This window comes from Thalassophryne amazonica, chromosome 18 (assembly GCF_902500255.1).
Source record: "Thalassophryne amazonica chromosome 18, fThaAma1.1, whole genome shotgun sequence".
NCBI classification, from domain to species: domain Eukaryota; kingdom Metazoa; phylum Chordata; class Actinopteri; order Batrachoidiformes; family Batrachoididae; genus Thalassophryne; species Thalassophryne amazonica.
This window is the reverse complement of record NC_047120.1, coordinates 11,830,335-11,854,834: the sequence shown is the minus strand read 5'-3', so window position 1 is coordinate 11,854,834 and position 24,500 is coordinate 11,830,335. Positions and strand designations below refer to the sequence as shown.

The window sequence follows — 24,500 nt, the reverse complement described above, 5'->3', positions numbered from 1 at the left end:
GTTCTGTGCTACCTGTTTTGTAGACAGTAATTCTGGCATCTCATAAAACATCTGGACGAACCTGTGTGGATGATTTGATGGTGGTTCTACTAGAATTTTTTTTTCTTTTTGTCTTTTAAAAATTGATTTTAATTATCTGGAAATTTCGTAATTTTTTATCAACATTAATTTTGGAAATGAAGCTGTGTGCGAGAAACTTAGTTTCCCATAAGTCATAGTTTTTCTCATCTCCATCGAAACAATCTGTTCCATCAGCTTCCAAATTCCTTCCTGGATCCATAACCTGTTGATGTTACATCATAAAAGCACTGGAATACTGTGTCTTAACATAATGAAGGAACAAACTCACACAGCCTTCAGTTTGTTTGACTGGCAGGAAAACTGCTCACAGGAGCAAAGTCACAGTCATTTATTGATTATCTGCTGCACTCTGACAATGACAGCAGTGTGAAGAGCACACTGAAGAACACAACAGTTCAACATGTTTGAATTACAGGATGATGGAGGAAAACATAGCTTTTTTTCATTCTTTTTCTTTCGTCTCTGCGAGTCACTGTCCATACTCCAGTCCAGTAGGTGGCGGTAATGCAACGATAAGTTCGTCACCGTCATTAGACTCCAACGAAGAAGAGCTGTTTCCTGTTGTCGTCCGAGGCTAAAGCTAGTTAGCTGGAGACGCTGGAAACTCTTCTGAACAGATCAAACTTCACTCTGTGATCTTCGAATGTGTTTTTGAAGAGCTCCATAAGCACAAAGGTCGACAGTAAACCGGAAGAAGAAGAAAAGGTGGAATAGCTGAGAAGGTTGTTGAAACAGCGGCTAACTGCTGCTAATGCTGAATCTGGACACATCTGGTGGACTTTTGTCTTTTGGACGGTCGTCTGCGTCTTTTTGTCTCAGCTGTTGGCCTCCGGTGATCAGGTACGTTTTTTAAGCTGTGGATGACGTTAATATGTTAAAATGTTGGTTTGTTTTTCTACAACGTTTCTTTTCGGATTTATTGAGCCGTGAACTTAGAATCTGTGAATATCTTTCTAACCTCGATTTTTTTCCTCGTTTGTTTTCCCAAGGTTTTTGAAACAGCGGTTAACTGCTGCTAATGCCGAGATAAAAGTTGGTAGAAACAAACAGATCGCAGAGCAGCAAGAAGAAACGAGTGGATTTAAAGAAGAGAAGAAACTAATCAACGTGCTGGATGCTGTTTTCAAGCCTGAAGTTCGCTGATCCAGAGCAGGTTTGTCCACTAAACTTTATTTCTGACCAACTCCACCACATCCAAATGATAGCTGTTAGTTTGTGTTGGAGTTCTTATTATAGACTGAACACCAAATATCAGCAAAAATAAATAAGACAAACTGTTGGTAAATGAAGGACAGTTCAGCTTAGTGATGGGCTGATGAAGCCGATCAAGCAATATGATTGATTACGGTTTTTCCTCATTTTATATACACAAAAGGGGAACTATGCACACAGTTCATGAAATCTGAAGCTCATGAATCAACATCATGACTCCAAACTGCTGAACTTTGAGCACACTAACCCCCACGCTGCCCACAATAACCATATTAGAAGAAAATAAAATTAAAGATCTATCCGGATAAGACGACTTTAAAAACCTCTTTAACACTGAGGATGAATTATGGCTCCTGATAGTGCTGATAAAATCACACTATCAGGATTTATTGCACATTCTGAGAGTGGAAGAGTTCTTGCACATGTGACAGGCATTGACATTAAACTTTTTAGTGTACTTTAGGACTAGTATCCCTGGTGGTTTACTTGTCCTATAGGAAAAGCTGGTTGTCCAGACAAGTGAGCGCCACATGTGCGAGCTGCGTGAAGCGTGTCACCTAGGGGTGTCCGGGGGCATGCTACTATGGAAGTACTGAAATAACACTTTTTCATAAATTGCTTCTCTTCTGTGTGGGTGGTAAAATTGAATTTCGAAAAATATAAATTTTATTACATATTGCATGCATATGTAATACAGCCTTTTAATCTGTTAACCAAGACATAGCTCATAATGTTTCTCTCCTGCGATTGTTAATAATTGGGGAAAAAATTTAAATAATTGGTAAATGCCAATATGCATCTGCTTCTCTCCTGTGTGTTTTCTGTATTCATTACTGTTCAATGCGTGATCATTTGCCAGTATGTTTTTTGATAAAGCAAATAAATTTTTTATTTCAACATTTAAAAATGACTTATTGGTCCGCAATTGAAGGAAAATCCAGACAGACATGCAGTATTATATTGTGTTGTCCTCTTCCTTGTGCCCCAGCCACGGATAATCCTGTGTCCAGCTACTCACAAACTTCCTCTCTCCCTTTCTCTTCATACCTCTTCTTTGAAGCTTCTACACTTGCAGGGGTTGATGCTTTGCGTTTGACTGGTGTTTTCCCTGGTATCTGGCCCAGTTTTAGAAGTTTTAGAAAAGACATTCTGTTCAATATACAGTGGGGGAAAATAAGTATTTTATCCCGTGTCAGTTTTGCAGGTTTTCCCACCTACAAAGAATATAGAGGTCTGTAATTTTTATCGTAGGTACACTTCAACTGCGAGACAGAATCTAAAAAAAAATCCAGAAAAGCACATTGTATGATTTTTAAATAATTAATTTGCATTTTATTGCATGAAATAAGTATTTGATCACTTACTAACCAGCAAGAATTCTGGCTCTCACAGACCTGTTAGTTTGTTTTGAAGAAGCCCTCTTATTCTGCACTCTTTACCTGTATTAATTGCACCTGTTTGAACTTGTTACCTGTATAAACACCTGTTCACATACTTAATCACACTCCAACCTATCCACCATAGTCAAGACCAAAGAGCTGTCTAAGGACATCAGGGACAAAACTGTAGACGTGCACAAGGCTGGGATGGACTACAGGACAACAGGCAAGCAGCTTGGTGAGAAGACAACAACTGTTATGATTATTTATTAGAAAGTGGAAGAAACACAAGATAACTGTCAATCTCTCCTGGTCTGGAATTCCATGCAAGATCTCACTTTGTGGGGTAAGGATGATTCTGAGAAAGCTCAGAACTATACAGGAGGACCCGGTCAATGACCTGAAGAGAGCTGGGACCACAGTCACAAAGATTACATTAGTATCACATGATGCCGTCATGGTTTAAAATCCTGCAGGGCAGCAAGGTCCCCCTGCTCAAGCCAGTACATGTCCAGGCCCGTTTGACGTTCACCAGTGACCATCTGGATGATCCAAAGAAGGCATGTGAGAAGGTCATGTGGTCAGATGAGACCAAAATAGAGCTTTTTGGTATCAGCTCCACTTACCATGTTTAGAGGATGAGAATAACCCCAAGAACACCGTCCCAACCGTGAAGCATGGGGGTGGAAAGATCATACTCTGGGGGTGCTCTTCTGCAAAGGGGACAGGACGACTGCACTGTATTGAAGGGAGAATGGATGGGGTCGTGTATTGCGAGATTTTGGTAACCTCCTTCCCTCAGTAAGAGCATTGAAGATGGGTTGTGGCTGGGACTTCCAGCATGACAGTGACCCCAAACACACAACCAGGGCAACTAAGGAGTGGCTTCATAAGAAGCATTTCAAGGTCCTGGAGTGGCCTAACCAGTCTCCAGACCTGAACTCAATAGAAAATCTTTGGAGGGAGCTGAAACTCCAAACCTGAAAGATCTGGAGACGATCTGTATGGAGGAGTGAACCAAAATCCCTGTTGCAGTGTGTGAAAACTTGGTCAAGAACTACAGGAAATGTCTAACCTCTACAATGGCAGACAATTGTTTCTGTACCAATTGTTAAGATCTGTTTTTCCTTGGGGATCAAATACTTATTTCATGCAATAAAATGCAAATTAATTATTTAAAAACCATACAATGTGATATTCTGGATTTTGTTTTTAGTTTCTGTCTCTCACAGTTGAAGTGTACCTACGATAAAAATTACAGACCTCTCCATTCTTTGTAGGTGGGAAAACCTGCAAAACTGACGGGATCAAATACGTATTTGCCTCACTGTATTCTTCAAAAGGCGTGTTAATCGATGCAATGTTCGTTATCTAGTGTTTCCCGCCACAGCATCTTGCAAGTGCACACATGATACAGGGTTCTCCCCAGTCATTTTGACTGGTTTTAGATGCATTGAAAGCAAGAATAATAGACAAAAAATTTATACTTATGTTGTAATATCAAAGTTCTTTTTTGTAGTTTTCTGTCTATCCATCCATCCATCCATTTTCTTCTGCTTTATCCGGAGTCGGGTCGCGGGGGCAGCAGCTCAAGCAAAGCCGCCCAGACCTCCCGATCCACACACACCTCCCCCAGCTCCTCCGGGGGAACCCCAAGGCGTTCCCTAGCCAGCCGAGAGATGTAGTCCCTCCAGCGTGTCCTGGGTCTTCCCCGGGGCCTCCTCCCAATGGGACGTGCCCGGAACACCTATTATTTTAATGTTTACACTATTGTGTAAAGAGACTTTTGAATGAAACCTGAAGTACCAGCTGAAATGTTGACAGCAGTGTGTCAACTGTATCAGGGGACAGAAATTTGCTGGAAATATTTTTGCTGGAAGTTGTTCTTTTCCAAAACTTTAATGACAATCTGTATATGTTCTTGAATGCCATCTTTATCCCCCTATCAGAAAACATGAAATTCAGGAACATGCTCAATTTTGAGTGAATTTCATCATTTTCATGCCCAAGAGTTGATATTTTTCCTTAAATTCATATTTCAAAATGCTGCATTCAAGAACAGAGCTTTAATGAATCAAAGAAAACCATCAGAATTAAAATTAATCAGAAGCAGGAAGACACCAAGCATTTTGCATGAATTTTTTTTCATTAAGTTTGTCATTCGTGTTGGATGAATTTAGTCTGCAGTACGTTTATGATTTATTATTTATGTTTTGACTAGTCGCTCGACGTGGCTCCATGTGTCTTGTGGACGTTGTGTCCCGGGAATGCAGTAAATTTTCTATCTTGTGTCCAGCCTTAATGATTTTGCATCAGGACAACGTCAGCATGAACTCTGCCTTTTGGACAGCACAGATCCTTTAGAACTTTACCTGAATCAGACAAGTCCAGGTTTTCTTTCTTAAGTGGTCAAATCATTTATTTCTTTGTGTCGTCGTGAGTTTCAGAGCTTTCCTAACAGTGCATGTGCACGTTGTGACCACAGCCTGTGAAAAACAGCCTCACGTGTGTGAAGCTTTTACACAAAAGCTGCTTTGATAAATCCACCCCGTTGATGAACAAATGAAATTTCTGATCAAATCCAAAAAGAATCCATCTGATAAAGGTGTTTTTTGATCAGTCAGTTGATTCACATAAAAAAAATGTGCATCCTTTCTCTTCAGGGGGTCGACACACAGCGCCATGTCCATCCATCCATTTTCTTCCGCTTTATCCGGAGTCAAGCCAGCCGAGAGATGTAGTCCCTCCAGCGTGTCCTGGTTCTTCCCCGGGGCCTCCTTCCAGTGGGACATGCCCGGAACACCTCTCCAGCGAGGCGTCCAGGGGGCATCCGGAAAAGATGCCCGAGCCACCTCAACTGACTCCTTTCGACGTGGAGGAGCAGCGGCTCGACTCCGAGCTCCTCCCGAGTGACTGAGCTCCTCACCCTATCTCTAAGGGAGCGCCCAGCCACCCTGCGGAGGAAACTCATCTCGGCCGCTTGTACTCGCGATTCATTCGGTCATGAGCCAAATCTCATGACCATAGGTGAGGATCGGAACGTAGATCGATCGCTCCATCTGTCCCTCATTCGTGAACAAGACCCCGAGATACTTAAACTCCTCCACTTGAGGCAAGGACACTCCACCAACCTGAAGAGGGCAAAGCACCTTTTTCCGGTCGAGAACCATGGCCTCGAATTTGGAAGTGCTGATTTTCATCATGGGGCCCGGCCAGGCTCAGCCCGGAAGAGCGACGGGTGCAGAGAGGATTGGGTGGCTGTCGAGGGCGGGTGGCCCGGCGGCACGGTCCATGCTCACAGCCCCTGGCTGTTGGGACGTTTTCTGTCTATGTTAAGAAAATAAAGGACATTGGAAAATTTAAAAACACATTCATATTTGATGGACATAACATTTGCTCTCTTCTTCAAAAATGACACACTGTACCTTTAATCCAGTGAGAGTCCAGGCAGATTTTTTACTGTCATGTTGACACTTTATCTTTTTTTTTTTTCTTCAACATTTTTGAGTGGAATTGCATACTTATTTTTAAACAATATAACCTCTATTTGTCTTGTTTGAACAAGAGCTAAATCTGGACTGATTTGATTGTCAAATCAGAATCAAATTTATTGCCAAGTAAGTTCTCACATACAAGTAATTTGATCTGGTGTCATTGGTGCATAAACAACAATGATAAAAAGAAAATTAAAAAAATAATTCTGGCAGAAGTAAAGGAGTAAATCTGCTCTTTTAAAGATGAATCCTGCATGAAAAAACTTTCTGAATCAGTTTTTCACACTTTACTGTTTCACTGAGGCTGTGTGGTGAAGATGATCGTTTATTAAAATTGTTTCGCTGCTTTTTACAGCGTGTAGCATCTGCTGTTAACACTTTTTCCTCCTCTCTCTCTCCTCCCTCTCTGTCTTCTCTCTCTCTCCTCTCTCTCTGTCTTCTCTTTCTCTCCTCCCTCTCTGTCTTCTCTCTCTCTCCTCTCTCTCTCTGTGAGGGAACGAGAGACTCATCACTCTCACACAGGCTCCTTTTACTCTTAGTGTCGGCTCGACTCGCTTGGAACCGCTCCCGAGCAGGTACCAAAAAAAGCACCCGGTACCAGGTACTAACCCTAATGGAAAAGCAAAAAAAAAAAAAGAGTAGAGTCGAGCCGAGTAGTGCTATTTTTGTGAAGTAGAAAAGTGCCTACTCTGCGTTTTATATTTTCCATTGTGTTTTTAATCAGGTTCTTTTTGTCTGTTTCTCTAAAATTGTATTCTAGCAGTGTTCCCAGCTGGACACGGTTCTTTCTTCCACCGCCTGCCATGTGCTCTGCGCTAGAATTTTTACATTGAAAAGACATTCAAAAGTGAAAGCTTTTTCACAGTCTGTTTGTAGACGTTGAATAAACATTTGGGTTTAGATTGTTTTTAACTGGCATTTTCAATAGTGTCATTTTCCCCCTATACAAAGAGTAAATTGTAGCAAATCATAATGTTGGAGCCACAGAGGTTATATATGAGAATGATAGTCTGCACTGACACTGAGCCGTGTCCCGGCAAGGAGTTGTGGTCACCATTTTAACTCTGGGCAATTTACTGAGCACCGCTCATAGAATTTCAATTAGTCTCATCAAGAAACAGGCCGGAAAGTTGCGCATGTTGGCGATATCCAGGTCAGAATGGCATTTTAACACGTATTTTGCAAGCGTTTTTCTGAGTGTGTTCAGTCGTGAATCTCCATTGAAAATGCATTAACATCTGGGAACTTTGTCAATATTTTGTCCGGTTAGGAGGCGTCATCTCGCTGTCCTTGAAGGGACGTTCACCTTTAGTGGGCAGAATTGGGAGTGTGGACTCTAGTTCTCACATATAACCTCTTTGGTTGGAGCATAACTAGCAAGGCTACTTTGTGTTGCTAGTTTTAACCAAAAAAGCCTTAAAAAATGAGCATTTTAACATTGAATAAGTATTTAATAAAATGGTTATAATAAAAAATGTTGAAAAAAGGCTTGAAAGTGAAAGTTTATTCAACATCTAGATGTTGAATAAACAGCCAAAAGCTCTTTGAACATGTGTATCAGATGGTTAAAAGTTGCTGTAGAAATGCAGTCCATTAACATTTTGTTTTTGTGAACAGCAACTTTACAAACTATGAATTAAATTATTTGGCTTATACGAGTATATTTTTAATGAGTTGTAATGTCCCTATAGATGTGTTCATATCATATTTGATGACTTCTGACATCTTGCTCAAGTGCCATGTAAGTAGTAGTAGTAATAATATCCCAAAATAAAAACAAAAAAACAATTAAATACAAGAAAAAAATGAGAAGATGAAAAACCTTAACTAATTACAGTCAACAGAAAATATGTTTTAAAAATAGTCTTAAAGTCACATTTTAAATGCCAACAGGAAGCCTGTTCCACAAGATACGACCACGGCAAAAAAAAGGCTCTGAAGCCTGCTGACTTCTTTTTAACCCTTGAGACACAGAGCAAGTCTGCATCCAGGAACAACAGGGCACGAGAAGGCACATAAGGCTGAACAAGTTCAGCAAGATAGTTGAGTTCGTGACCGTTTAGAGCCTGAAATGTCGAACAAAATCTTGAAATCTAATTCTCGAGTCAGTGAAGGGAAGCCAGAATGTCTGTGATCAAACCTCCTGGTTTTCATCAAAACTCGAACAATAGTAATTCTGTACCATCTGTAGACATCCTACAAGATTTTATGGCAATCCAGAAAATAAAACACTGCAATAGTCAATTGTGGAAGACAAGGACGTGAATTACAATTTGTGAAATTTAAAACAAATGCTGATGTACATTTCCACTTTCAGTTCCATCAGTGCAATAACTTACTGTAATCAGGTCAAACTCACCACTGATACTTTCTTTAGTGAGTGTTGTTCGAACATCTATTGTTAATTTGTTTCTTTGCAGACATGCAGCCATTGTTGGTGATTAAAGAAGAAACTCTCCCTGAACACCAGGAATGGAATCTGAGTGTTGACCAGGAGGACATTAAAGAAGAAGAGAAGCTGTGGATAAGTCAGCAGGGAGAGCAGCTTCAGCAGCTGGAGGAGGCAGATCTCACCAAGTTTGGTTTCACTGCCGTCCCTGTGAAGAGTGAAAATGATGATGAAAAACCAGAGTCATCACAGCTTCATCAAAGCCGAAGTGATGAGAGCACAGACGCTGAGCCTGTAGCCAGCAGCTCATCTGTACTCAGAACACTGACAGCAGAAGCTGATGGAGAGGACGATGGAGGACCACAACTAGCCAGCAACTCAGGTCCAAACAGTCATTTACAACCAGATACCAGTGGCAGGAGCTCAGACAGTTCTGGAACTGAGACTGATGACAGTGATGACTGGAAACAGACTAGAGAACTTCAGTTAAGTTTTAACTGTCGAAAAAATACCAATATTGTTTGTTCAGGCAACACTGATGAAAAACAATTTAAAGGCTCTAAATATGGAAAAGCATCTGGTCACATGAACAACTCAGAGCAACAAATGGAGAAGCAAGCAAGAAGAAAACCATTTGGCTGTTCTGATTGGAGTAAAGGACAGAAACAGAAGGGCACTCTGAACAAACAGATTAGAATTCATACAGGGCAAAAAGCATTTGTCTGTTCTGAGTGTGGTCGAAGATTTGGACGAAAGGGCCACCTGAAAACACACATGATAATTCATACAGGACAAAAAGCATTTGTCTGTTCTGAGTGTGGTCGAAGATTTGGACGAAAGGGCCACCTGAAAACGCACATTAGAATTCATACAGGACAAAAAGCATTTGTCTGTTCTGACTGTGGTCAAAGGTTTGGACGAAAGGGCAACCTGAAAACACACATGATAATTCATACAGGACAAAAAGCATTTGTCTGTTCTGACTGTGGTCAAAGGTTTGGACGAAAGGGCACCCTGAACAGACACATGATAATTCATACAGGGCAAAAAGCATTTGTCTGTTCTGCGTGTGGTCAAAGATTTGGAGAAAAGGGCAACCTGAAAACACACATGATAATTCATACAGGGCAAAAAGCATTTGTTTGTTCTGAGTGTGGTAAAAGATTTGGACAAAAGGGCCACCTTAAAACACACATGATAATTCATACAGGACAAAAAGCATTTGTCTGTTCTGTGTGTGGTAAAAGATTTGGACAAAAGGGCAACCTGAAAACACACATGATAATTCATACAAGGCAAAAAAGAATCCAGTGAAACTGCATCATTGTAAATTGGTCCATTGGGGAGAAGAAAAAGATCTCTCCCTGCTTCGTTTACTCAAACATGAGAAGTGGGGCAGGAGATCAAAGGCAGTATTTGAGGAGAGGAAAGGTCACCATCTTGAAGCCCTCGGATACAAAGTCAGTAATGTTAAGGGTGCAGCTTTAGACCCCGTGTTTGGGGCCTACTGCACTCTTGTAGAAGGAAATTCAAGGCAAATGAAAAAAAAAAACACAAAAAGCATTTGTCCTGAGTGTGGTCAAAGATTTGGAGAAAAGGGCAACCTGAACACACGATAATTCACACAGTTTCCCAACAAGTACAGACCCATCTGCTGCCTAACAACAGTGTACAAATGGCTGACAGGAGTCATAACTGATGCCATTTATGAACATCTTGACACTGGTGGCTACCTGGAAAATGAACAGAAAGGTTGTTCCAGAAGAAGATTCGGAGCTAAAGACCAGTTACTGATAGACAAAACTATCCTGGAAGATTGCAAAAAAAAAGGCAGAGGAACCTCAGCATGGCTTGGATTGACTACAAAAAGGCATTTGACAGTGTACCACACTCCTGGATCATGAGGTGCTTAGAACTCTACAACATCAATGAGGAAATAAGATCTTTCCTGAGAGCACAAATGAACAAGTGGAACACCACCATCACCCTCAATCACACAGAGGGACAAACAGCCTTTCGCCTCTTTTATTCTGCTTAATCATGGACCCGCTTAGCAAAACCCTGAAGGAGCATGACATCGGATATGACTTAAGTAGAAACAGAGGAAAGAAAAACCAAAAACTTGTGAACCATCTGCTCTTCATGGATGATTTGAAAATCTATGCCGACACAAAAAAGGGACTCAGTCAGCTCGTGGAAACTGTCCATAAGTTCTCAAAAGACCGGAGTATGGAATTTGGACTGGATAAATGCTCAAAATGCATAATCACAAAAGGTAAGACAAAAACCAAAAACATACAATTGGATGAAGGGAGCTACGTTGAAGATCTGGCTGTAGACTCCACATACAAATACTTGGGAATTGAACAAAATACTACAATTGACCACAAGAAAATGAGAACGAAAACAACACAAGAATACCTAAACCGTTAAAAAAGATCTGCAAAACACAGTTGACACCAAAAAACAAGATCACAGCCATAAACCAGTTTGCAATATCAGTGGTGACCTATGGGTTTGGCATAGTAGACTGGCCACAGCATGAGCTTAATAAGTTGGACACAAAAACCAGGAAGATTCTCACCCTCCACAAAGTCACATACAGAAATCAGTGCATGGACAGAATATATCTCCCTCGCAGAGAAGGCGGTCTGCGTCTCACTGAAATCAACCAGGCCTACAGAGCATCGATAATAAGTATTGGACAGTACTTAAAGAGCTCTGAAGATGAAATCATTAAAAAGGTCGCACAACACCAGGAGGAGAACTTAACCGAACAGACCTCAATCACTAAACTGGCAAAAAACTGTGGTGGAGAACTTCTACAAGAGGGAGAAAGCAACAATCTGACGCCTGCAACAGAACTCGCAAGACAGACCAGAGAACAATACAGCGAAAGAGAAGGAAAACATTGAGTGGAAAGATGGAAATGGCACAAAAGGGCCGGACAATTCCAAGAAGAACTCGAAAAGGAATACATTGACAAAGTTGGATCAGTGCAGTGGCTAAAAAAAGGAGAACTTGGTTTTGATGGAGAAAGAATTCTGATTGGAGCACAAGATCAGGGACTTCTAACAAATGGCTTCAAAAAATGGAGTTCTGTGTATTGTGACATCATGTGAAATCTTTCTATTTGATTCAGATTTCCAGTGTATATGTATCTTGAATTTATAGTCATTTTAAAATAATACACCACATACTTACATTATTTAGTGTTTTTTTTTGTTTTTTTTTATCGTATTGACTCCATGCTCTCAAACAATGACACAGATGATCTTAAATGGACTTGTTGTGTATTAAAAGTGAAGCAGTGTGTTTGTGTATTTTTGTTAAACACACGGCGCTGTGTGTCGACCCCCTGAAGTGAAAGGATGCGCGCTTTTTTTTTTTTTTGTAAATCAACTGACTATTGAAAAACACTTTTATCAGATGGATTCTTATTGGATTTGATCAGAACTTTCATTTGTTCATCAACAGGGTGGATTTATCAGTGCAGCTTTTGTGTAAAAGCTTCACACACACGAGGCTGTTTTTCACAGACTGCGGTCACAGCATGCACGTGCACTGTCAGGAAAGATCAGAAACTCCCAACAACACAAAGAAATAAGTGTAAATTTTGGGATATGGACTTTTGGGGGGCTGAAATTCACCCAAAATGTTTTTTTTTCCTTTTTCACTTATTCATGGATTTTTTTTTCTTTTGTTCTGTTCACAATTCTTTCTCAGATGCTTAAAATAGTGAAATTCACATTTTCTCCTTCAGTTTCTGATTTTAATTCTGGTGTTTTGTTTTGTTTTGTTTTATTAATTTAAACATTGTTCACAATTCTTCTTTACAACATTCATGATTTTGTTGTAAACAGACTAGTTTGGAAAATAATAAAGTTCACCCAAAATGTTTATTTTCCCCCAGTTTCTAATAAATTTTAATTCTGATGGTTTTGTTTGATTCATCAAATCTCTGTTCTTGAATGCAGAATTTTGAAATTTGAATTGGGGGGAAAATATCATCTCTGTCATGAAAACTATGCAATTAACCCAAAATGGAGAATGTTCCTGAATTTCGTGTTTTTGGAAAGGTAAGAAAAAAAGACTGCATTCAAGAAAATTTACAGATTGTCATTAAATTTTTGGAAACGAACCTCAACTTCCAGCGAAAATATTTTCAACAAATTACAGGTTTTACTTTGTTTCAACTTCTGCCTTTATAATTGTACATACCTTTATCGGACACACGAGGGCAGCATTTCACCAAAACTAAGGCATTCAGGGGATTTTCAAGAAGAAACCATCAGTTTGTCTGAAAGAACCAAATTTGGTGTTTATATTGATGAAACAGTCCACGAGTTGAGGAGGTTTTCTGTCCTCTTTAAGGAGAATAAATTCTATGATCATTAAGATTCTGTAAGTGTAGAATTTAGGTTATTTATGACAATGTTATGGGTTAAAAACAACAAAAGGTGACAAAGATCAACTTCAGTACACACAGGGGTCAAAGTTGCTCTAAATTTGTTTAAATGTGATTCAAATTACTATGATCAGTTAAATAATGTGGTTGGTTGACCTCTACTTTTGCTCCAGCTGCCACCCTGGGATGGCTCCATGTGTTACTGAACCACAAGGCAAAATGTCACATCGGCCATAAATTAAAGTAATGGTGGTGATTTTGTCTGCTGTCGTCTCCAAACAACAAAGTCACACAGTTATGACAAATTTGCTGCTTTCTGTGTTTTGACAAACTCCAGATAAACTCAAGAAACCCTTTAAAAAGGGGAGGTGATGGTCTAGTGGTGAAGCTGTTGGGCTTGAGACCAGAAGATCCTTGGTTCAAATCCCAGCCTGACTGGAAAAATCACTAAAGGGCTCTTGGGCTAGGTCCTTAATCCCCTAGTTGCTCCCGGTGTGTAGTGAGTGCTTTGTGTGGCAGCACCCTGTGATCGGTGTGAATGTGAGGCATTATTGTAAAGCCCTTTGAGCGTCTGATGCAGATGGAAAAGCGGTATATAAATCCAGTCCATTGAAACGGACAGAATCAGCTGTTCTTTCCAAGTGTGTGGAAGCTTTAACATTATTATTTTAACACCAATTTTCATCTGTAGAGCAAAATGTCAGACTATGTTCACTGGTGTTTGCCCGTCTTGTTTTTCTTGATGTCACATTGTGCCAACATGAAGACAGACTTGATATCTTGTTGGAAGTAATATCGACTGAATTCCTTTATTAATGTGACAATATAAAATTTAACACCTCAGTGCTGAATGGATCACTGAGGTCCACATATGCGACTAAGAGGGAAAACACAGTAAAAGCAGCAGCCACTCTCCACTGTGAGAAGACGTAGTGCACGTCCTTTAGTTATGAACACAGACTGTTAAAAACAGTCTCTGCTGGAGGTTCAGCTTTGTGCACGCTCATAAGTGTCATCAATGCAGTAACTGTGAAAAATGTAAGAAATACATCAGTGTGATCAGGCAGCCTGTAAAACAGCTGAGCATTGCACGTTCACGGTAGCAGCTATAACGGGGTTAAAACAGTGTCTTGCACACATCCGGATTTAAAGTCTGACAGACTCTCAATAAAACAAAATAGTAACAAACGCAGTTAGAGATTTCTAACCTCCGCCAATCAGGATCACCTCCAAAATTCGGTGGAGTCTTCCAGGCCCTAATATCTACAACCCCTGGCAAAAATTATGGAATCACCGGCCTCGGAGGATGTTCATTCAGTTGTTTAATTTTGTAGAAAAAAAGCAGATCCCAGACATGACACAAAACTAAAGTCATTTCAAATGGCAACTTTCTGGCTTTAAGAAACACTATAAGAAATCAGGAAAAAAAATTGTGGCAGTCAGTAACGGTTACTTTTTTTAGACCAAGCAGAGGGAAAAAAAAATATGTAATCACTCAATTCTGAGGAAAAAATTATGGAATCATGAAAAACAAAAGAACGCTCCAACACATCACTAGTATTTTGTTGCACCACCACTGGCTTTTATAACAGCTTGCAGTCTTTGAGGCATGGACTTAATGAGTGACAAACAGTACTCTTCATCAATCTGGCTCCAACTTTCTCTGATTGCTGTTGCCAGATCAGCTTTGCAGGTTGGAGCCTTGTCATGGACCATTTTCTTCAACTTCCACCAAAGATTTTCAATTGGATTAAGATCCGGACTATTTGCAGGCCATGACATTGACCCTATGTGTCTTTTTGCAAGGAATGTTTTCACAGTTTTTGCTCTATGGCAAGATGCATTATCATCTTGAAAAATGATTTCATCATCCCCAAACATCCTTTCAATTGATGGGATAAGAAAAGTGTCCAAAATATCAATGTAAACTTGTTGTTGTATGGCTGGGGGGGCCTGGCTGCTGGTTTGTTTGCCTTTTGTGTTTCCTCCCAGGTGGCGTGCATTTGGGACTGAGTGGCTGTGTTGCTGAGGCTGTTAGGACTTCACCCTGATCACCTGCGACTCGTCAGGACTCACAGCTGAGGTGCATCTGGAGGGATTGGAGTATGTTGGCATTTAAGACTGAAGTGCACAGTGTGCATTTGCCAGAGACTCGACCTTGTGACCAGACGGGTGAGATCGTCGTCTTGGGAGCCATCTCATCAGCAGCGGACGCTGAGAATGTCCAGGTTTGATGCACGGTCTGTGAAAGAGGAGAGGGTGAGGTCTCACGCTCGTCAGCACACTTCCTGAGGTACGTTGGATTTTGTGACTAACAGTTATACAGTCAGTAAATGTGGTGTCCCTCACACCTTATTGTATTGAGCTGTATGTTAGTCATGTATCAGCTTCCACTGCAGTGGTGATTTGTGAACAGGATGTTCCATGCCTGCGGTTGGAAGCTGATCAGTAATCAAGCCAGGAAGTGTTTGCTGTTTGTACACCTTTAAGTGTTCTGTGTGTAGAGTGTGGACTCACATAATGGTTCCTTCTTTCACAGACTCGGTTGTTGCGGCCACCTGGGGGGTGTCGGCGGGGTCCTTGGGTCCGAAACAGCTTCTGGCTCCGGACCATTAGCGCTGCTGGGAGCGCACCACGCCAGACCGCACTTTTTATTATTATTATGGTCACTGTTATGTATTAAATTCAGTTAGCCTTTGTACCGTGCTCTGCTTATTTCATACTGGGTCCTTCAAACGCTGGTCGGTTCTCCGAGCTGCGTCCGACACATAACAGTTGTGCATTTATTGATGATGTAATGACAGCCATCTCCCCAGTGCCTTTACCTGACATGCAGCCCCATATCATCAATGACTGTGGAAATGTACATGTTCTCTTCAGGCAGTCATCTTTATAAATCTCATTGGAACGGCACCAAACAAAAGTTCCAGCATCATCACCTTGCCCAATGCAGATTCGAAATTCATCACTGAATATGACTTTCATCCAGTCATCCACAGTACACGATTGCTTTTCCTTAGCCCATTGTAACCTTGTTTTTTTCTGTTTAGGTGTTAATGATGGCTTTCGTTTAGCTTTTCTGTATGTAAATCCCATTTCCTTTAGGCAGTTTCTTACAGTTCAGTCACAGACATTGACTCCAGTTTCCTCCCATTCGTTCCTCATTTGTTTTGTTGTGCATTTTCGATTTTTGAGACATATTGCTTTAAGTTTTCTGTCTTGACGCTTTGATGTCTTCCTTGGTCTACCAGTATGTTTGCCTTTAACAACCTCCCATGTTGTTTGTATTTGGTCCAGAGTTTAGACACAGCTGACTGTGAACAACCAACATCTTTTGCAAAATTGCATGATGATTTACCCTCTTTTAGGAGTTTGATAATCCTCTCCTTTGTTTCAATTGACATCTCTCGTGTTGGAGCCATGATTCATGTCAGTCCACTTGGTGCAACAGCTCTCCAAGGTGTGATCACTCCTTTTTAGATGCAGACTAATGAACAGATCTGATTTGATGCAGGTGTTAGTTTTGGGGATGAAAATTTACAGGGTGATTCCATAATTTATTCCTCAGAATTGAGTCCATATTTTTTTCCCTCTGCTTGGTCTAAAAAAGTAACCGTTACTGACTGCCACATTTTTTTTTTCCTTGATTTCTTATAGTGTTTCTTAAAGCCAGGAAGTTGCTATTTGAAATGACTTTAGTTTTGTGTCATGTCTGTGATCTGCTTTTTTTCTACAAAATTAAACAACTGAATGAACATCCTCCGAGGCAGGTGATTCCATAATTATTGCCAGGGGTTGTATCTGTGGTGCAAATCTGGTGAGAATCTGTGAAGTAGTTTTGACGTAATCCTTCAAAGCGTGTATCAAGAGAAATCTTGATCCAGAGTCCGGATTTGGATTCTGATCATCTCCAAAATGTAATGGAGACTTCCATGCCCGAATATGTATCCATGGTGAGAATAATTGCACTTGTTTTGACGTAATCCTTCAAAGCCTATATAAAGTTAAGCTTGATTCAGAATTCGGATCCAGATCACCTCCAGAATTTAATGGAGTCTTCCGTGGCCTAATATGTATCTGTGTTGAAACCTTCAACAAAATTTGTGCAGTAGTTTTGATGTAATCCTTCAAAACCTATATAAAGTGAATCTTGATCCAGAATCCAGATCCAGATAACGTCACCCTGCTTACAGACAGACAAATAAATAAATAAATGCCAGTGATTACGTCCTTGGCGGACAACAGGATCCTGCCACGTCTCCTTGTTGTTGTAAGGTTGAAACCTGCTTCATCCACAAAAATCAGTTCATGACCCGTGACGTCTGCCTCCAGCTCCATCACTCTCTGGAAGAGACAAAACAATGTAGCACAGCAGGCAAATAGATTTTTCATTTAATATTCACAAATATAAAAAAAACACCACATTGAATGAATAATGTAGACATTACTGCAGAGATTATTTAAAACTGTTTACAATAAAAAATGTTTCACCAATTGAATTCTGAGGAATTAAAACGAAAATCATGTGTTTACTGCCCTCAAGTGGATATAATGCTTAACTACAACGTCATGAATTTCAGAATAATGCAGACATTAGAGCAGATTTTAAAATTCATTAATTCATTCATCTTCTACCGCTTAGTCCAATTAAGGGTCGCAGGGGGCTGGAGCCTATCCGAGCAGTCACAGGGCGCGAGGCGGGGTACAACCAGGACAGGGCCACAGACAGACAAACAAACACAGACACACCCACACGGATTCCAATCCACCTAACCCGCATGTCTTTGGATGTGGGAGGAAACTGGAGCACCCAGAGGAAACCCACGCACAACATGGGGAGAACATGCAAACTCCACACAGAAAGGCCACGGGAATTGAACCCACGACCTCCTCGCTGAGCTTAGCGTAGCTTAAAGCAGATAACCCGTAAGTTGGAGAGGAAACGGCGTCTCACTAATTTAGAAGATCTTCACTTAGCCTGGAAAAAGAGTCTGTTGCTCTATAAAAAAGCCCTCCGTAAAGCTAGGACATCTTTCTACTCATCACTAATTGAAGAAAATAAGAACAACCCCAGGTTTCTTTTCAGCACTGTAGCCAGGCTGACAAAGAGTCAGAGCTCTATTGAGCTGAGTATTCCATTAACTTTAACTAGTAATGACTTCATGACTTTCTTTGCTAACAAAATTTTAACTATTAGAGAAAAAATTACTCATAACCATCCCAAAGACGTATCGTTATCTTTGGCTGCTTTCAGTGATGCCGGTATTTGGTTAGACTCTTTCTCTCCGATTGTTCTGTCTGAGTTATTTTCATTAGTTACTTCATCCAAACCATCAACATGTCTATTAGACCCCATTCCTACCAGGCTGCTCAAGGAAGCCCTACCATTATTTAATGCTTCGATCTTAAATATGATCAATCTATCTTTGTTAGTTGGCTATGTACCACAGGCTTTTAAGGTGGCAGTAATTAAAACATTACTTAAAAAGCCATCACTTGACCCAGCTATCTTAGCTAATTATAGGCCAATCTCCAACCTTCCTTTTCTCTCAAAAATTCTTGAAAGGGTAGTTGTAAAACAGCTAACTGATCATCTGCAGAGGAATGGTCTATTTGAAGAGTTTCAGTCAGGTTTTAGAATTCATCATAGTACAGAAACAGCATTAGTGAAGGTTACAAATGATCTTCTTATGGCCTCGAACAGTGGGCTCATCTCTGTGCTTGTTCTGTTAGACCTCAGTGCTGCTTTTGATACTGTTGACCATAAAATCTTATTACAGAGATTAGAGCATGCCATAGGTATTAAAGGCACTGTGCTGCGGTGGTTTGAATCATATTTGTCTAATAGATTACAATTTGTTCATGTAAATGGGGAATCTTCTTCACAGACTAAAGTTAATTATGGAGTTCCACAAGGTTCTGTGCTAGGACCAATTTTATTCACTTTATACATGCTTCCCTTAGGCAGTATTATTAGATGGCATTGCTTAAATTTTCATTGTTACGCAGATGATACCCAGCTTTATCTATCCATGAAGCCAGAGGACACACACCAATTAGCTAAACTGCAGGATTGTCTTACAGACATAAAGACATGGATGACCTCTAATTTCCTGCTTTTAAACTCAGATACAACTGAAGTTATTGTACTTGGCCCCACAAATCTTAGAAACATGGTGTCTAACCAGATCCTTACTCTGGATGGCATTACCCTGACCTCTAGTAATACTGTGAGAAATCTTGGAGTCATTTTTGATCAGGATATGTCATTCAAAGCGCATATTAAACAAATATGTAGGACTGCTTTTTTTGCATTTACGCAATATCTCTAAAATTAGAAAGGTCTTGTCTCAGAGTGATGCTGAAAAAACTAATTCATGCATTTATTTCCTCTAGGCTGGACTATTGTAATTCATTATTATCAGGTTGTCCTAAAAGTTCCCTGAAAAGCCTTCAGTTAATTCAAAATGCTGCAGCTAGAGTACTAACGGGGACTAGAAGGAGAGAGCATATCTCACCCATATTGGCCTCTCTTCATTGGCTTCCTGTTAATTCTAGAATAGAATTTAAAATTCTTCTTCTTACTTATAAGGTTTTGAATAATCAGGTCCCATCTTATCTTAGGGACCTCGTAGTACCATATCACCCCAATAGAGCGCTTCGCTCTCAGACTGCAGGCTTACTTGTAGTTCCTAGGGTTTGTAAGAGTAGAATGGGAGGCAGAGCCTTCAGCTTTCAGGCTCCTCTCCTGTGGAACCAGCTCCCAATTCAGATCAGGGAGACAGACACCCTCTCTACTTTTAAGATTAGGCTTAAAACTTTCCTTTTGCTAAAGCTTATAGTTAGGGCTGGATCAGGTGACCCTGAACCATCCCTTAGTTATGCTGCTATAGACGTAGACTGCTGGGGGGTTCCCATGATGCACTGTTTCTTTCTCTTTTTGCTCTGTATGCACCACTCTGCATTTAATCATTAGTGATCGATCTCTGCTCCCCTCCACAGCATGTCTTTTTCCTGGTTCTCTCCCTCAGCCCCAACCAGTCCCAGCAGAAGACTGCCCCTCCCTGAGCCTGGTTCTGCTGGAGGTTTCTTCCTGTTAAAAGGGAGTTTTTCCTTCCCACTGTAGCCAAGTGCTTGCTCACAGGGGGTCGTTTTGACCGTTGGGGTTTTACATAATTATTGTATGGCCTTGCCTTACAATATAAAGCGCCTTGGGGCAACTGTTTGTTGTGATTTGGCGCTATATAAAAAAAAAAAATTGATTGATTGATTGATTATAAGACTATTACCATCCACAAAAAATACAACCGCTCAGTTTAAAGGAAATCATGATGATTCACTGCCCTCAGGTGGACACAATAGTGAACTACAACATAATTTTCTCCTATACATGTATAATTTCCTTGAATATTCACAAATATACAAAACGCTACATTAAGGATTTCGGTATAAATAATAATAATGATGATGATGATAACTCAATGGTAATAGTACTATTTTGCTATAAAGTCAAACATTAATGGTTTTACAGGTGGAGGGCACTGACATTTTTCCCCTCATATTTTCTGACTGTTTTTTTCTTGAGTTCTGCGTTTGGTTCTGGTCAGTGTCACCACTAGTACCATGGTGTAGTACCTGGACCCAACACATACATCAATATGTGCCTTTGTCAGAAGGTTTGCTGTGTCTCCCAGCAGTCTGTAGAGCACGGAGGAGATTCCAGGAGACAGTTACTGTAGGACAGCTGGACAGGGCCACAGAATGTCCTTAACCCATCAGCAGGACCAGTATCTGCTCCTCTGTGCAGGAGAAACAGGATGATCACTGCCAGAGTCCTACAAAATTATCTCCAGCAGGCCACTGGTGTGACTGTCTCTGACCAAACCATCAGAAACAGACTTCATGAGGGGGCCTGAAGGCCTGACGTCCTGTAGTGGGCGCTGTGCTCACTGACCGGCACCGTGGAGCTCGACTGACATTTTCCATCGAACACCAGAATTGGTTGGTCCACCACTGTGTTTTTCACAGATGAGAGCAGGTTCAACCTGAGCACATGTGACAGACGTGAAAGAGTCTGGAGAAGCTGTGGAGAACGTTATGCTGCCTGCAACATCACTCAGCACGACCGGTTTGGTGGGTCAGTGATGGTCTGTGGAGGCATCTCCCTGGAAGGACACACAGACCTCTACAGACTAAACAACAGCACCCTGACTGATATCAGGTATCAGGATGAAGTCCGTGGACTCACTGTCAGAGAACTGATTTCCTCCTTCATAGTTCTGACCCACAAATCTGAATTTGATGACTTCATGCCTCCTTCAGAGTTTGGTGTATATCAGATATAACTTCTCCTCTCCCTTCTTGGATAACATGGATTGTGTGGACTCTCACTCGCCCCTGTAGTTGTATCCATGTCACTAATCTCTGCTTTAGGCTCCTGTCTGATTGGTTTGATGATGTCAGTTTTTGGTTGGTGGCTTTCAGTCGTCTCCTTGTACAGAATCTTTTCTCTCATGTCCAGATCTGTCTGAGTCTGACACTCATTGACACATTTGGTGATGAACTTCACCAACCTGTTTTTGAGTTCTCTTCCTGTGTCTGGATAAAAGACAAGATATGAAGAGCTGTTTTTGTCAGAACCCACAAAAACCCCTTTTTCACATTGTGAGTCCAGATTTGTCTTGTTATGTTTGTGGACACAACACACCGACCCAAATGTTCTCATCCTTGAAAGGTCAGACTTCTTCTCTGTCCCGTTTTGATGGGGACAATAAGGAGCTGAGGTCTCCTGCTGAATTGTGTTTTGACAAAGCAGTGACTGAAACTCTGGAGATGTAAACTCTCTGCTGTTATCTGATCTGATAAACTTGATTTTTCCATCAGATGCTCCATCAGCAATGAACTTCTCTGTAGCTTTAACTGTCACTCTCAGCTTTCAATAAATTTACTAAAGTAGCTCCCGAATAGTGATCAGTGAATGTTAATGTGGGCCTGCTGGCTCTGTAGGTCCTGACAAATGTGTGTGTCCAAGTGAGACATTTTCTCTTTTATCTGGTTCTGTGTTCCTGCTCTGGACTCACACTTCATATTTAAGATCAGCCTCATCAGTTTGACCTTTAATTTTCATCCCCTCTGTTACAATTTCCAACTTTAACACATCCTCACAATTACAGTGACCTAATATTTGGTGCCATGTTTGAAGATGGTAACATCCATGACATTGATCAACATCACTGGACAGTAATACTGTGTCTTAATATAACGGAGGAACAAACTCACATACAACCTTCAGTTTGTTTGACTGGCAGGAAAACTGCTCACAGGAGCAAAGTCACAGTCATTTATTGATTATCTGCTGCACTCTGACAATGACAGCAGAGTGAAGAGCACATTGAAGAACACAAAAGTTAAATATTTTTGAAGTGCGGGAATTACGGAGAGAATATAGCTTTGTATTCCCCTTTTCCTCGTTTCTGCTCTCCGGGCCAGTAGGTGGAAGTAGTGCAACATAAGTTCATATAATGCAACGAAGAAGAACTTTCCTGTCGGCGCCAAAAGCTAAAGCTAGTTAGTTGTAGACGCTAGAAACTCTTCTCTGAACAGATCAAACTTCACTCTGTGATCCTCGAATATGTTTTTTGAAGAGCTCCAGAAGCACAAAGATCGATAGTAAACTGGAAGAAGAAGAAAAGGTGAAGTTCATGTGAAAAGGTGGAAGAGCTGAGGTGGTTGTTGAAACAGCGGCTAACTGCTGCTAATGCTGAGTCTGGACACATCTGGTGGACTTTTGTCTTTTGGACGGTCGTCTGCGTCTTTTTGTCTCTGCTGTTGGCCGCCGGTGATCAGGTACATGGTTGTTTAAGATGTGGGTGACGTTAAAATGTTGGTTTGTTTTTCTACAACGTTTCTTTTAAGATTTATTGAGCCGTGAACTCTTCCGTGAAATCTTAATATCTTTCTAACTTTACTGGAGTATTTGGTTTTTTTCCTCCGGTTGTTCGTGCGACGGCAAATTTGTCCAACAAACACGTTCATTTGTGAAGAAAACGCCGTAATGTTGACTCAGAGTTAAAACACTTTAACTTGTAGCGCCGCGTGCGCAGGCTGTGAACTGTGTCGAAACTCTGACCCACGTGTCGAGTCCTGTAGTGATTGAAGCCCTGATTTGAAGCTCGTGTTGTTTTCCAGAAATCACGTGACTGACACGCATCAGGCGACCAGACTGTTAATTGGTCAGGTGTCAGCTCAGGTAACCCGACAACAGGTATTATGCCGAATTCAGCTCCCCTGCCCTGAAAAGCACCCCCTTCGCATGAACGCGCATTTGAACCTCGTCGACTTTATGCTGCGTTCACACCGGACGCAACGCGAGTGACGGTGGCGAGAGGTTGCCATCTAATCCCGATGGAAGGACGCGTTGTGGCGCCACAAAAGTCCAACAAGCCACACAGTGCGATGCGAATAAGTTACTCCCACACACAGAAATGTACACACACCCACACACCACTGACTTCATGAATGAAACTCGGTCAATAAAGGATAATTGTGTAATAAAAAATATATATATATATATATATGTATGTGTGTGTGTATGTAATGGTTTTAGGAGCCGCGCTGTGCCTGACACAGCAGCAGCCCAGCAGCTTGGAACAGATCAGATCCGTGTAACTTTCAACACTAATATTTGGGAATGTGTCAGAGGAAGTTCAATACTTTCCTGACATGATTTAATGTTAATTAATTTTAGGGGCTTGATATCCAGGTCAGAATGGCATTTTAACACACATTTTTCTGAGTGTGTTCAGTCGTGAATCCCCATTGAAAATGGATTAACATCTGGGAACTTCGTCAATATTTTGCCCGGTTTGGAGGCGTCATGTCGCTGTCCATGAAGGGACATTCACCTTTAGTGGGCAGCATTGGGAGTGTGGACTCTCGTTCTCATATATAACCTCTTTGGTTGGAGCATAACTAGCAAGGCTACTTTGTGTTGCGAGTTTTAACAAAAAAAAGTTATGATCATTAATTGAGCCTTTTAAAAAGGAGCATTTTAACATTGAATAAGTGTTTAATAAAATGGTTATAATAAAAATATGTTGAAAAAAGGCTTGAAAGTGAAAGTTTATTCCATGTTCAGATGTTGAAAAATGGCCAAAAGCTCTTTGAACATGTGTATCAGATGGTAAAAAGTGATGTAGAAATTCAGTCCATTAATGTTTTGTTTTTGCAAACAGCAACATTACAGACTATGAATTAAATTATGGGGCTTATATATTTTTAATGAGTTGTAATGTCACAATAGATGTGTTTATATCATATTTGATGACTTCTGACATCTTGTTCGAGTGCCATATAAGTAGTAATAATCATCTATCTTCTGTACCCGCTTACTCCAATTAAGGGTCACAAGGGGCCGGAGCCCATTCCAGCTGTCATGGAGCATGAGGCGGGTACACCCTGGACAGGACGACAATCTGTCACAGGGCCACGTACAGACAAACAAACACATTCACACACACACACACCAAGGGTCAATT

The 24,500-nt window shown here is 40.9% G+C and overlaps 1 long non-coding RNA gene across 1 annotated transcript; it reads right to left on the bottom strand.

Annotated features, from left to right (window-relative positions):
- Positions 1-564: 564 nt before the first annotated feature.
- Positions 565-22,674, bottom strand: LOC117530319. The gene is made up of 3 exons (XR_004566310.1): positions 22,565-22,674; positions 8,502-8,504; positions 565-690 (listed from the first exon to the last, which is right to left on the bottom strand). It is a non-coding gene; the product is annotated as an uncharacterized LOC117530319 (long non-coding RNA).
- Between the last annotated feature and the right edge of the window lie 1,826 nt (positions 22,675-24,500).